The following is a 15,192-nucleotide window of genomic DNA, read 5'->3' on the forward strand; positions in this document are numbered from 1 at the left end:
CCTCTTCTCAATTATTTCCTCTCGTTTAAGATATTTGGTGGCTTTGAAAAGTAGTATAGTGCTATGAAAGGTGCGTGTATTGTTATCCTTATTCTCAAGCAATGAGATGATGCCACGTAGAGGGTATTCCGTGTCATGCACATCACTTGGGTCTATTTCTGCTCCCATGTTTCACCTAAAATACATCCAAGTCAAATGTATTATTAATTTCACCATGTTGACACTGGACGCATCTTGGAATTGCGATGGGGACACTCCTTCATATTCTCACTTATCCCTTTGCTTTGCCTCCCCCAATCATTCCTTGGGGGCCATGGGTACTACGCCCTAGACTTTGGAAATTTTTACTACCCAAATGGGACAAAACACCCTATACAAATGAATCTAGAGTAAACTAGATGATAATAATAATAATTCAAATAAGTGAGGATTGAATGGAATTGTTTTTAAGACTTTATTAGATCTAGTAGGTGATATGGTCAGTGGTCTATTGTATTATATTGAGTGGGTGATCGATTTTGGGCTTTTATAGATTAGAGGAGAGAACTCAGGGGTTATATTTTATGCTTTTTTGAATATTTTATGTGGAAATTTCAAATCATTTCTTTTGTTTCTGTAGTAAATTATTTGACAAGTCCTCTTTTTATAACAAAGGTTTCAAGGCCACATCAATATGATTTTTGTCAAGATGTTTGAAGAGGCTCCCAAAATCAGTGAGACTCATACTTGTGCCCCAAGTCATGGCTTGTTGGTGCATTGATGTGACATCACATAATTGCTTCTTTTTAGATCTAGGGAATACATTTCATTCAATCATGAGTAGTTGTCATTAAGACTAACAACTATAAAGTCACAACAACATTTTTAAGTAAAAGTCTTAACTATTGCTACAATATTATAAAAAATTCTAGTCATTAAACCAACGAGCACTACAACAATTATTGGAACATGACGATTGATGTGACTATGACTGGACGACGTGGCTGATCTGTGCATTTGATTTGTGGAGGAGTTATTCTCCTCCATGCGGTTTGCCTCTCTCTTCCTGATTTTCATTTATTTTTCTTTGTTAGGGTTTTGTTTTGTTTGTCTAATGAAGTCTGAATCCAATGGCATGGATATTAATTGCCCCATCCCTGAGGTTGTTGTTAATCAAATGCTTAAAATTGATAACCCGCCCTCTGTAACTGGTAAACCGCCCCTAGTTATAGCTATTCCACCCCTAAACAAATCTTTTGCAGAAACCATAGCCCCCTCTAACAATGGGATCCCCTCTGATGTGAGATTTCTTTTGGTGGTTAGAGGAGAGCGATCGGGTGAAGAAGGTAAGGACTCTGCCACTACCTTGAATGAGGTTGTCATTTCTCCAAATGAATCTATGTTGAAGGAGATTGCTTTAGAAAAGTCTAGACTGTGTGATATTGCCATCTTCTTTGCATGTGTGGATCTGGATAAATGCCCTCCTAGGAATTTCCTTGATGACTGGTTTCACAATCTTTGGAATTTAAAATTAGGTCTCAAAATCTCTTTCTGTCAACATATCCAGAAAGGTTTATTCATTATCTTTTTAAACAACCATGAATCCCAATTGGAAGACTTCATTTCGGGCGCTTGCTTGGACTCAAAGCTGTTTGTGATGAGGTCCTCGTGTTATCTAGCTCAAGATGGGCTATCATCAAGGATGTCCCACCTTTTCTATGGTGTTTCCTCCCTCGGCTTCTTGATCCCTTTGGAAGCATTATCCAAATTGATGAGACCACCAGGCTAGTTTCTAATCTTGATGTTAGGTGACTTGTTTCGATTAAGCCTGGAATTTATATTCCTCAATGTCTTAACCTTTAATATTAATGGCGATATCTTCTCTTGCCTAGTGGATATCCTTGAAGGTTTAAATGTCTACTTCCTTTGCAAAAAGGAAGGGCACCTTAGGAAGAATTTCCCTATTATAACGAAGAACAAACCTAAATCAAACCCAATAGGACCTAATGTTGAACCACCCATTACTAAAGAAACCATAACTAAACCTCGTACTCAAGTTGCAGACACTTCTTCTCTTAACCCTAACCAAAACTTGGTTAACTGCTTTGGTAAAAGTAAGGAAGATGCTACTAGTGGCAATGGTTCCGCCTTAATTCCTCATCTTCAACCCTCTACTTTTTCTCTTATCCCTCCAAAGGACAATAGTGCCCCTAAGATCTGCAAGCCATTAGCCCCCATTGTTTCATTTGAAAGTGCCAAGACCCCTAATAATGATGGGTTTCAAACTGTTAATAAGAAAAAATCTAGGTAGAAAAATGCTCAACAGCTCGTCTTGGAACAGTTACATTTTGGTAATTAGAATTCCAATCCCTTCTTAGCCTTGCTTTCCCCTACTTTTCTGATTGAAGATGCACCCTGCAAGCCTAATGGCTTTAGTGCTTTAGAAAATCCCACTCTCATGCGAGAGGATGTTTTGACCCATGTGACTTTGCACTAGGAACAACAAGTTGATATAAATAGTCAGACTAATGATGTTACCATGAGCGAGCTCCCTGCAACCCAGTTTAGCAAAACAAAGACTCCTAAAGGTCCCGACCCTAATTTTGTTGCAACCCCCCCTCTTGATGATAGCATCACCAACCCCCCTATTTTGGTTCTCAATGAGTTAGATGATAATTATTTTATAGAGGTTATTTATGCCAAAATGGACCCCCCTAGTTCTTTAAGTCAGGATCCTTCGGGGACCTGTGTTAATTAGAACTCTAGTAGGAATAACACTCAATCTACTAGTATTCTAGATGATAAAATTGACTATGATGAAGATCTTTTTTTGGGCAATAGTACCTCTAAAAAGAAGGGGAGACATATTGGCTCTAAAAACAAAAAGAAGAATGGAGAGGTTACTGCCCCCCCTACTAGCTCTATTAATGACTCTTCATCATGAAGTATATTTCTTGGAACATTTGAGGCCTTGAGTCTCCTGATAGGAAGTTTACTATCAAAGTTTTTTTAATGTGCCATAAGAATACTAATTTTCTCATGTTGCAAGAGTTAAAGGTTGTTGATTTCTTACTTAATTTTTCTCTTGATTGTATATGGAAAGATGCTTTTAAAAATCTCACTAACCATCATAAAGGGAAGGGTGGAGCTGCTCTGCTTATCAGCCCCTAGTGAGCAAGATATATACATAATTCTGGTATCTCTCCTTATAATCATGTTGCCTAGGCTATATTTGATTTTAAAGCTTCCTCATTTGGTGTTTTCTCTTTATATGCCCCTAATGATTCTAAGGAAAGGTGTTCTCTTTGGAATTGGTTATGTGATCTCCCCAATATCCCTTGGATTATGGCTAGGGATTTCAACATGGTTGAAAACTAGGATGACAAAAGTGGGGTTATTCCCTTTGAATGGAAACACCTAGAGAAGATCCATTGGGATCGTCTTAAACAATAGTTGAATCTTTTTGATCCCCTTGAAGGCCTTAAGTTTGGGAATCCTAATCTCTGGTTTACCTGGTGCAATTTCCAGAAAGGGCCTAACCGAATCTACTCTAGACTTGATAGATTTTATGTTAACTCTAACCATTTCTCCTTCTCCCCCAATCATTTTAATTCTCCTGTCTTTGCTACCCCCTCTATCATTTCCGATCACCTCCCCATCATATACAATATCAATCTTAGGAACTCTATTGATTTTTTTAATCCTTGTAATAAATTTTTTATCCTTAACTCCTCCCTTTTGAAGGATTAGGATGCTCTTACTGCCATCAGAATGGTCAGATCCTTCAATTTGGTTATGAAATTCTCCTCCCTTATTGCTTGCTGAGATATGAATGTCTCCTCATGGGAAAAAGTTCTTCAAACCGTAGGCCAAAAGAAGGCTAAGGATTATAGATCTCAAAAGAACCTTCTTAAGGATTGGCTTCAAATTGCTAAACAAGAAATCTAGCTAATTCCCTCTTGCCCTTCTCTAACTGAACATGTTTCTCAAGCTAGAGATTGTCTGAGGAAGCATCAACAAGTCCATGTTAGGGGGTGCTGCATTAGGGCTCGTAAACATTGGCTTCAATATGGTGATAAAGGATCTAAATTCTTATTCAATATCTTGAAACAAAAACAAAATAGAGAAAGGATCGATAGGATTGTTGTTGATAATAAGAATCTTCTTAACATTAATGATATTACTACTACCTTTGAGAATTTTTATAAAACTCTATTTACTTCTAAGGATAATGATGCTTCTAAAGTTATTAGAGACAAATGCAAAAAGTTTAATTCCTAATAGGATTTTTGATGCAAATACCATCTTACTCAACTCTAGGGTCTCCCTCTAAGAAATAATCAGTTCCATTACCTCGTTTAAAGATAATATAGCCCCTGGCCCTGATGGCCTTCCTACTGAACTCTATAAGGCTAATATTGATTGGATTGCTAAAGATCTCTATGACCTATATTCTGAAGCCTTTGACTCAGGTACTCTTGGGAAATCCATCAATATGGGTAGTGTTAAGCTTATCCCTAAAGATGGGGATAAGGCCCTCATTAAGAATTGGTGCCCTATCACACTCCTTAATGTCTCTTATAAAATTCTTGCTAAAATCATTGTTTCCTGTCTTGTGAATATCCTCCCCAAGTTTATCTTCTCCACCCAAACTGGTTTCATCAAGGGGTGATATATCTTGGAAAACCTCATCACCAGCTGGGAAGCCATGAGTTGGGCCAACTCCTTTGACTAGCATGCTACTATGTTTCTTATTGATTTTGAAAAATCTTACGACAGAGTTGAATAGGATTTTATCCTCACCATGCTAATTGCTTTTGGCTTCCCCGATATTTTTTGCAGATACATCAAGGTTCTCCTCAAGGATGCCTCTACCCTTATTAAACTCAATGGGAACCTCTCTTGCACCTGCCCTCTTTGTTATTGCCTCTGAGGTGCTATTTTACCTTCTCAAAGATGACATGCTATCTCCTAAGGTTTAGGGCATAACTCTTCTTGATGATTTTGAACTTCTTAATATCTAGTTTGCTAATGAAACCTCACTCTTTCTTGAGCTCTCCAATCATAATATTCATAACCTTACCCAAAAGCTTGCTATATTTGAGAAGGGTTCAGGTGCCCACATTGGTTTCTCCTGGGGTGGCCCCCACAAAATTGTTAGATACTTAGGTATTCCCTTCTCCATATCCCCCTCCCTTAAGGATATGTGGCCTTAGATTAAGGAAAGGATTAGTAAGAAGCTTACTACATGAGATAACAGAGTGCTTTCTCTTGCTGAAATGATCCAAGTCTATCAAAAGATCTTTTCTTCATACAAAATATATTACTCTTCTGCATGGATGCTTAGTAATTACTAGATTTATGAAATTCAAAAGACTGTCAGGAGTTTCCTATGGTCTAATGCGAAAGGGAAAAGAAAAGCGCATGCTGTCAAATGGAGTTGGTGTCATATTGATAAGACTCTTGGAGGCTTGGGGTTGAAGGATCTCAACCAGCAAGGGATCTCCCTTACTGATAAATGGATTTTCTAGGCCCTTGATGGTCAGGAGCCTTGGAAGGTGCTTGCTAGAAATAATATCCAAGCTGGTGTTCCTAAATAGGCCAAAACTTAGAAAAATCTCCCGTTTAGAGATCTTGTTGCTGGTTCCTTTCCTATCATTATCTAAGGTACTTGAGTTTTCAAGTCTATATGAAGGGCTTGGGAACCTATTCATGGCCAAATTTATAACTCTAGATTTGATAACAACAACTCCTTGCATGGTGAATGGTCTATCTGGTGGAACCTCCATCACAGTGGTAAGCCCCTTGCGTTAACCCAAGGTTTTTCTGCTAGACACTGGCATAATAAAGGGATTAAATGTTTTATGGACATCTTGGACAACGATAACCTTATAAGCTGGAAAAATCTTAGTAGTAATTTTGATCTCCTTGATACTCACAAAAGAACTTACAACATGCTTAAAATTTCTTGTTCCCCTCTTAATCTCCTATGCAGCATCGATGTGGACTCCCATAGATTCCTCTCTTTCTGTTGGGATGGTGGATCTTTCCTTCCTTAGGTCAAAGCTAAAGACTCCTCAATTTTGGGTCACCTTAATTCCATATGGTCTGCCACTATTACCCCCCACCCCCCTGACTGGAAAAATATCTTAGGAAAAATTTTGAAGTCCCCGATCCCCCCCAAACTTAAATGCTTCAGATCGCAACTCATGCTGGATAGACTACCTATTAGGACTCATCAAGGAGGATATGATACATGTCTTGTTTGTAAAATTCATGAGAGTATGAGACATATTTTCTTTGACTATTCTTTTGCTAGAGAAATTTGGTCGTTATTTGGAATTTCCTTAACAAAACATGCTTATTCTTTTGATATCATTATTGGTTCTATTCTTGGTCTCGAAAAAGATGCTAACCTTTTCTGGTATATTCTCTCTTCTTACATCCTTTGGTTTATTTGGAAATCTAGAAATGAGGATATCTTTCAAGGTAATGGAATATCTCTTACTGGGTTTCATAGGAAATTCTGATGGGGACACAACCCAAGAACAGAATGGAACCAACAGAAAGGGAAAATTATATTAACTGAGAAAATAAGCTAGTACAAATAGTACAGAGAAAATACACTTCAAAACATGCCCTAAGGGCTTACAATAGCATAAATCTGGAGATAATTTCTCCTTTTAGGACCTCCTCTCAAACTCCACTCTGAACTGCCTTTTACAATGCCAGAAATCTCCTTAAATAGAACCCGGAGGGTTAAGGACTAGGAGTACATTCTAGAAAGTGCTAGTAGGCATCCACCGACCAAATAGAAGGTTCTGGAAGTTGCGTTAGAAGTCGGTACAAATCTAGAAGAATCCAGAAATAGTAACCGAACTTCCGGGAGGCATAACTTTTGAACTGTAGCTCCGATTGATGAACCGTTTACATTTTCGGAAAGCTCTTGAAGTGCTCTATAGCCCTATGGACCAGCTACGCTTGTCCCCCATTTTTTGGCCCTTTTTGAGGTCATTTAATGCCCCTAACTTGACTTCGAAGCATTCTTAGGGGGTCTCCAAAACCCGAAAAACTGCAATAACTTTCAAATCGTGGGGCCTTTTGACCTGATTCTGTTTCTGCAATGCTCTAAATCACAATTACATTCATCTGGCCAATTCACACCTTCTAGGTCACCAAAATGATGGCCAAATTGCATGCTCCTATTTTTTCAAGATTTTCTAGCACACTGATAGTTGAACTGTGAGAGTTGGGACCTTTATTTGATCCAAATGGGTATCCAAAAATGTAAAGACATGAAACAGAAACTAAGTCTAAGTACATTTTTTTGGGTGACACAAGATTGCCCTTATACCTCTGGATGCTCCTGCATCAGACACCCAGGGTAGATTGAAAAGTGACCCTGTCACTTTATGGATGGTAGAGGAAATCCCAAATGGGAAACCTCAGCTGCTGAAATCCAAGTTGAGTCCTCGATCGGCCGTCCTTTCCATTTGACCAAATACTCTTCATACTGCCTATTTTTGGTACTCCTACCCACACGATGATCTAGAATGTCTTCTATCTCCTCCTTCTTAGAAGCAAGAATTGGACATGGCTCTAACACCAGCTCATCATCTGCACCATCATCATGATACTCTGCTAAATCTGCAATGTTGAAAATGGGAGAAATGTGAATACCATCTGGCAGCTCCACTTCATATGCATTTCCTGAGTCATGTTTCTTCAAAATTTTGCAAGGGCCAAATTTCTTCATTTTCAGTTTATTGTAAGTACCATCTGGAAATCTTTCTTTTCGTAAGTGCACCATGACTAGATCCCCTACTTGGAATTCCTTATGTCTTCTCCTTTGATCAGCCCTACCTTTATATTCTTGATTCATCTTGGTAATGTGTGCTTGAACCTCCTCATGTAGACGCTTGATATGTTCAGCAAATTCTTCTGCTTCAGCACTTGTCCTCTCCCCTTGTTCTATCTTCCTCAGCTCTGGTGCAGTCCTTGGGCTACTCCCATATATAATTTGGAATGGTGATTTTCCAGTACTCCTATTTACGGAGTTATTATAAGAAAACTCTGCCTGTGGTAGAATCAAATCCCATCCTTTGGGCTTATCCCCAACTAAACATCTTAGCAAATTGCCCAAACTTCTATTTACCACTTCTGTTTGACCATCAGTCTGTGGGTGATGCATGGAACTGAATTTTAGGTCTGTTCTCAACTTCTTCCACAATGTCCTCCAGAAATACCCCACAAATTTAGTATCTCTATCAGAAACTATACTCCTTGGGAGATCATGTAGTCTCACCACCTCTCTGAAAAACAAGTCTGCAATATGGACAACATCATGAGTTTTGTGGCATGGAATGAAATGTGCCATTTTGGAGAACCTATCAACCACCACGAATACTGAGTCATTACCCCTTTGTGTCCTTGGAAATCCAAGAACAAAATCCATACTTATGTCATCCCATGGCCTTGATGGAATAGGCAATGGCTGATATAGGCCAGTATTGTGACTAAACCCCTTGGCAACTTGACAAACCTGGCAACTCTGTACAAACTTCTTCACATCCTGTGAAATTTGAGGCCAAAAATAATGTTCTCTAAGAATGGAAATGGTCTTATCTCGACCAAAATGTCTTGCCATCCCTCCACTGTGTTTCTCCTTAATCAAAATTTCCCTCATGGAACTCCTTGGAATGCACAATTGACTACCCTTGAACAACATGCCATCCTGAATCAAATAGTCTAACCACTTGGTTCTATCTACAACAACAGGTTCTTTACAAGCTTTCCATGCTTCAGCAAAACCAGGATCCTGAGGGTACAAATTCTTGAGTTCATCAAACTCAACTACTTCAACCTGCATTACTGTAAGCAATGACTGTCTCCTACTTAGTGCATATGCAACCCTGTTAGATTTTCCACTTCTATGCTTCAACACAAATGTATAACTCTGCAAGAATTCTACCCACATCATATGCCTCTGATTCAATTTACCTTGGCTATTTAGGTACTGTAATGCCTGATGATCAGTATACAAAACAAATTCCTTTGGCAATAAATAATGCCTCCATTTCTTTAAGGCCTAAACTATTGCATAGAACTCTTGATCATAAACAGAATACTTCTTCTTTGCATCATTCAATTTTTCACTAAAATATGCAAAAGGCTTACCTTCTTGGCTTAATACAGCCCCAATAGCGCTACCACTAGCATCACAATCCACCTGGAACACTTTTCTAAAATCTGGAAGTGCCAATACAGGTTGTTCAGTCACCTTCTTCTTCAGCAATTCAAAACTTCTCGCAGCTGCTACAGTCCATTTGAACTCTTTTCTATCCCCTCTTATTGTATCAGTTAGGGGTGCACATATGCCACTGAAATTCTTAATAAACTTCCTATAAAAACTAACCAAACCATGAAATGATCTTACCTCAGTAGCAGACCTTGGAGTAGGCCATTCCAAGATGTCTTTTACCTTCTTCGGATCCATTTTGAGACCTTCAGGTGATATAACAAACCCCAAATAGACTAACTCCCTTTTTGCAAAGTTACACTTCTTCAGATTAATTAATAGTTTCTCTTCCCTTAGCCTTTCAAGGACACTATGAATATGCAATAAATGTTCTTCCAAAGTCTTGCTGAAAATTAAAATATCATCCAAATAGACAATAACAAATTTTCCCAAGAACTTCTTAAGTACCTCATTCATGAGCCGCATGAAGGTGCTTGGGGCGTTCGTCAATCCAAAGGGCATGACTAACCACTCATAAAGACCCTCCTTGGTCTTGAAGGCTATTTTCCACTCATCTCCTTCTCGAATCTATATCTGATGATAGCCACTCTTCAGATCTATCTTTGTGAAGTACTGAGCTCCACTCAAGCAGTCCATAAGATCATCCATCCTTGGTAAAGGAAACTGGTACTTGATGGTTATCCTATTTATAGCTCGATAATCTGTACACATCCTCCACTCTCCATCCTTCTTTGGTGCAAGTACTGCAGGTACTGCACATGGACTCAGGCTCTCTCGAATCAAGCCCTTCCTCAACAGCTCCTGAACCTATCTATTTAGCTCCTCTGTTTCAGTAGAAGTCATCTTGTGAGCAGCCTTGATAGGCAAACTAGCTCCTGGAATCAGATCTATCTGATGACTGATTTGCCTTACTGGTGGAAATCCATCTGGAACATTATCAGAGATAATATCTCCAAATTCCCCTAGTAAATTTGAAACTTCAAATGGTATTTCACTACTACCTTCTTTATCTTTCCTAGGAATCAAAGCATAGCACATATGCTGATGTTTCATGCCATCTAAAAACTTCCTTCCATCAACAAGACAAATCCTAGCACTGATACATACCTTTTCACATTCCTTTTTCATGGGCTTCAATTTGTGGCGAACTCCATCCTTTGTCAAAGAGTATGTGTTTGCATGTCCATCATGTATTGCATGTCTATCAAACTGCCATGGTCTACCCAACAATAGATGGAAAACATCCATCGAAATAACATCACAAAGAACTTCATCATGGTAACTCCCAATTTTGAATTTTACTAAACATTGTTCACTTACCAGGACCTTATGATCATCTTTTACCCAAGAAATTTGATAAGGCTGGGGATGTTTCTCCCTCTTGAGCTTTAGCTTAGAGACCATCTCTTCTGATACCAGGTTATCAGTGCTACCGCCATCAATGATCACGTCACAACATTTATCCTCACACTTGCATCTGGTATGAAACAAACTCCTTCGTTGTCCTGGTTCATTCTCACCACTTAGTAGGACTCTTTCATTTACCAAGGTCTCTCCTCTTTCTGCATCCTCTGAATGTGATGATTGTGCATCCTCATCCACATGAGCAACCCTAGCTTGGCCCTCAGCTCTCCTATCTGTCCTTCCTTGTCGTTGAGGGCATTCAAAAGCAAGATGACCTTCTTCATTGCAATGGAACAGGTTCCACAGAAGCCTCCTCTTCCTTGTCCACGTCCCCTACCTCTTCCTCTCTGATTTCCAAAGTCTTGATCGTGGGAGCGGCTGAAACCCTCATTCCTCTGGTTCCTGCTAGTACCCTCATCTTCATTTTTCTTTTGAGTTTCATTGCAGCCTCCAGATGATCTACCACTTCCCCTTCCTCCTTGACCGTGCCCTCTTTGTCTTCCTTCAAACCTCTTATTCATCTTCTCTTCAACTCGTAGGGCAAACTGGTATGCCTCTTCAACGCTGGTCATTCTTACCAGACTTAATTCCTCCTGGATGCTAGGTCGCAACCCACTGATATAACGAGCAACCTTCTCCTTATTTGCTTCTGCATGCCCCGCTCTAATCAAGAGTCAGTAAAACTCCTCTGTATATTCTTGGACTGATCTTCCTGCTTGCTTTAACGCATGCATCTTCTTAAACAGATCCAGCTCGTAGTCTACAGGAATGAACTGATTCTTCAATTCGTCCACCATGCGATCCCATCTTGTGATCTTCTCCTTTCCTCTTCTATTTCTTTCCAATTGAACCTCTTGCCACCAGATTTTGGCATGGCCTTTCAGTTTGGCCTTTGCAAACTTAACCCTATCTGGGTCCCTGATATCCTCATACTCAAAGTATTCTTCCAGTTCATTGATCCAATCGATCAACTCATCTAGTTTCAGATTTCCTGAAAATACACCCACTTCAATTGTAGGTCTTTTCCCAAACTTAGTAATGGCCCTAAAAAGCCTTTCCTCTACAGGATTTAGAACTTCCCTATCAAATTCCTCTTCTGGTCCCATTGCTTCTTCTTCATTGTCATCCTCACTATTGTCACCTGCAGCAACATTTTCTCCTCTACGAAGCTCCTCTTGCAATGCCTGCACCTGCCTTTGGAGGGCTCTAACCTCCTCAGGATTAATAGCTTTGGCCCTTCCACCATGCTCTCTTCATGGAGGCATCTTCTAACTCGAACCCACAACCACACAGTCTTGGTGCAAACTGCCTCACAGTCGGCATTCTGTCTACACACTCAGGAAAACCCGCTCTGATACCACTTGATGGGGACACAACCCAAGAACATAATGGAACCAACAGAAAGGGAAAATTATATTAACTAAGAAAATAAGCTAGTACAAATAGTACAGAGAAAATACACTTCAAAACATGCCCTAAGGGCTTACAATAGCATAAATCTGGAGATAATTTCTCCTTTTAGGACCTCCTCTCAAACTCCACTCCGAATTGCCTTTTACAATGCTAGAAATCTCCTTAAATAGACCCCGGAGGGTTAAGGACTAGGAGTACATTCTAGAAAGTGCTAGTAGGCATCCACCGACCAAATAGAAGGTTCTGGAAGCTGCGTTAGAAGTCAGTGCAAATCTAGAAGAATCCAGAAACGGTAACCGAACTTCCGGGAGGCATAACTTTTGAACCATAGCTCCGATTGACGAACCATTTACATTTTCAAAAAGCTCTCAAAGCGCTCTATAGTCGTATGGACAAGCTACGCTCATCCCTCATTTTTTGGCCCTTTTTGAGGTCATTTAATGCCCCTAACCTGACTTCGAAGCATTCTTAGGGGGTCTCCAAAACTCGGAAAACTGCAATAACTTTCAAACCGTGGGGCCTTTTGACCTGATTCTTTTTCTGGAATGCTCTAAATCACAATTACATTCATCTGGCCAATTCACACCTTCTAGGTCACCAAAATGATGGCCAAATTGCATGCTCCTATTTTTTCGAGATCTTCTAGCACACTGATAGTTGAACTGTGAGAGTTGGGACCTTTATTTGACCCAAATGGGTATCCAAAAATGTAAAGACATGAAACAGAAACTAAGTCTAAGTACATTTTTTTGGGTGACACAAGATTGCCCTTATACCTCTGGATGCTCCTGCATCAAATTCATACATTTTAAAATTATTTTGCAAGTTTGCTGTGTGATATGGCTTAAGTAGGAGAAGCTACAAAGATTTCTCCATGATGGTTGTGCTACCATGTTTATTTACAAAATGAAGAATGTTTATGATTGGGCCACTATCATGGATGATTAGGCTGTGTTTGATGATGCTCTTAAAAAAATGATGTAGGAAATCAAGGATACTATAGGGCCCTACTTTGATAAGCTAGAATTATTTGCTCATATCCTTGAAACAAAGAAAGTTGTTTGGATGAAGGGTGCTCAAGGGTGGACCTCCTGGGTTGAAGACTATAGTGATGTTTTCCACTAATTACTATTGGCTCCTTTTTAGTGTTTTTTACTCTCAACAACTGTTATATTCTATAATGAACAATCCTACTTTGTAATTGGTTCTTATGTTGTGAACTTGGTGGGTTGAGACTTCGCTTCCCCACTCCTCCTTTTTGTACTTTTCCTTTTTGATCAATCAATATATAATATAATATTTTTTTTATTGGAATGTGCTCAACCAAGAGATCCTTTCCCTTATTATATCAAGTGGATGTTATTCTTGGGGTTTTCATAGTCTATTATAGTGGAGTGAGAGATCTATGTTTGGGGTCTATAAATGACTTATATTAATATAAGCTTACTTGTACTTCTTGCACAGGACACTTAATTTGAACTTGTGACCTCCTTTCGAGAGAATTCACTTTCCATCATTAGACCAATTGATGATGATGTTATTAAAATAATTTCTTAAATTTAAATTAATGAGAATAAATATATTCCATTTTAATTTTCATACAAATATTGTTGATATTTATTAATGTGTAAGAATTTTAGAAAGAGGTTAGATATTTGTCTTTCTATGAGCAAGTCTTTTGTTTATTATTTTTGGGTTCATATTTTCATTATGTTTGCAAAATCAGAGTTTTATTTACGAAAATAGATTCTCCTAAAATTTGTGGTACAAATTTGCATGTCTTGATTTCGAGAAAATCTTTCTAAAAATAAGCAATGTCTTCATGTGTATACCTACAAAATTGATGTCTATGTCTATAAATTAAAGTCTTGCTCATAGAATTGAATGATGCTTAAGCTGATACAAAATATTACACATTCCAACAACATATGATGTGCTTCCGACTAATTCACAACCATCATGTGATTCTTTTTAGGATTTTCTGAAAATCTAGCAACAATCCCAATTGCTAATGCAATATTTGGTTTTTTGTGAACAACATATTGCAATTCTTCTATCATGGATATGTATAGGGTTTGGTTCACAGTAGTAGAATCATCAGTCTTAAATAGCTTATGTCCTGTAGACATAGGTATACTAATTGGTCCTAAATCTTCCATACCAAAAGTCTTCAATATCTCCTCAGTGTATTTGGTTTGTGAAATGAAAATACCAAACTTCATTTGGCACACTTGTAAACTAATAAATAATTTGATTTCATCAAACATAGACATTTCAAATTCCTTTTTGATTTCATCATAAAATGATTTACATAACACTTCTCTTCCTCCAAATATGATATCATCAAAAAATATTTTCAAATAACAATATTTCATTATTCTTTTCATTCTTCAAGTATAGATTGTTGTTATCATTTGTTCTCTCAAAACCAATTTTCACTAAATAGTTATGTAACCTTTCATACCATGCTCTTGATGTTTGCTTTATTTCATAAAGAGCTTTGTTTAGTTTACATACCATGTTCCTCTTGTTTGGATCTACAAATCCTTCAGGCTATTAAATGTATACTTCTTCCTCCTGTATACCATTCATAAATACAGATTTGATGTCCATATGATATACCTTGAAGTTCTTATAAGTTGAGTATGAAAGCCGAGTTCTAACTCTTTCAAGTCTGGCCACAAGAGAAAATGTTTCTCCATAGTCAATTCCTTCTTCTTGTGCATAACCCTTGCATACTAGCATTTATTTGTTTCTTTTTACTTCACTATTTTCATTGACCTTGTTCCTGAAAACCCACTTTGTCCCAATGACATTTTTGTCTTTAGGTCTTGGCACTAAGGTCCATATATTGTTCTTCTCAATTTGGTCAATTTGTTCATTCATAGCATGTATCCAATCTTCATTATCTAAAGAATCTTTTATTGATTTAGGCACAAACTTAGATAATAAGCATGTGTCATCTTTGAGTTTTCTCCTTTTCATAACACTTGATTCAGCATCTATAATTATTTGACAAGGTTTATGATGTCTTCTCACATTTGTTTTTAATACAGGTAGCTTTCTTCTTGGCTCTTCTTCAAGTTCATTTGGAAAAATAATCTCAGGTTCATTTCCTCTTCTTTGTTCTAATTCTG

The sequence above is a fragment of the Cupressus sempervirens genome, chromosome 11, assembly GCF_028749045.1.
Source record: "Cupressus sempervirens isolate cs-2001-9-10 chromosome 11, ASM2874904v1, whole genome shotgun sequence".
Lineage (NCBI taxonomy): Eukaryota > Viridiplantae > Streptophyta > Pinopsida > Cupressales > Cupressaceae > Cupressus > Cupressus sempervirens.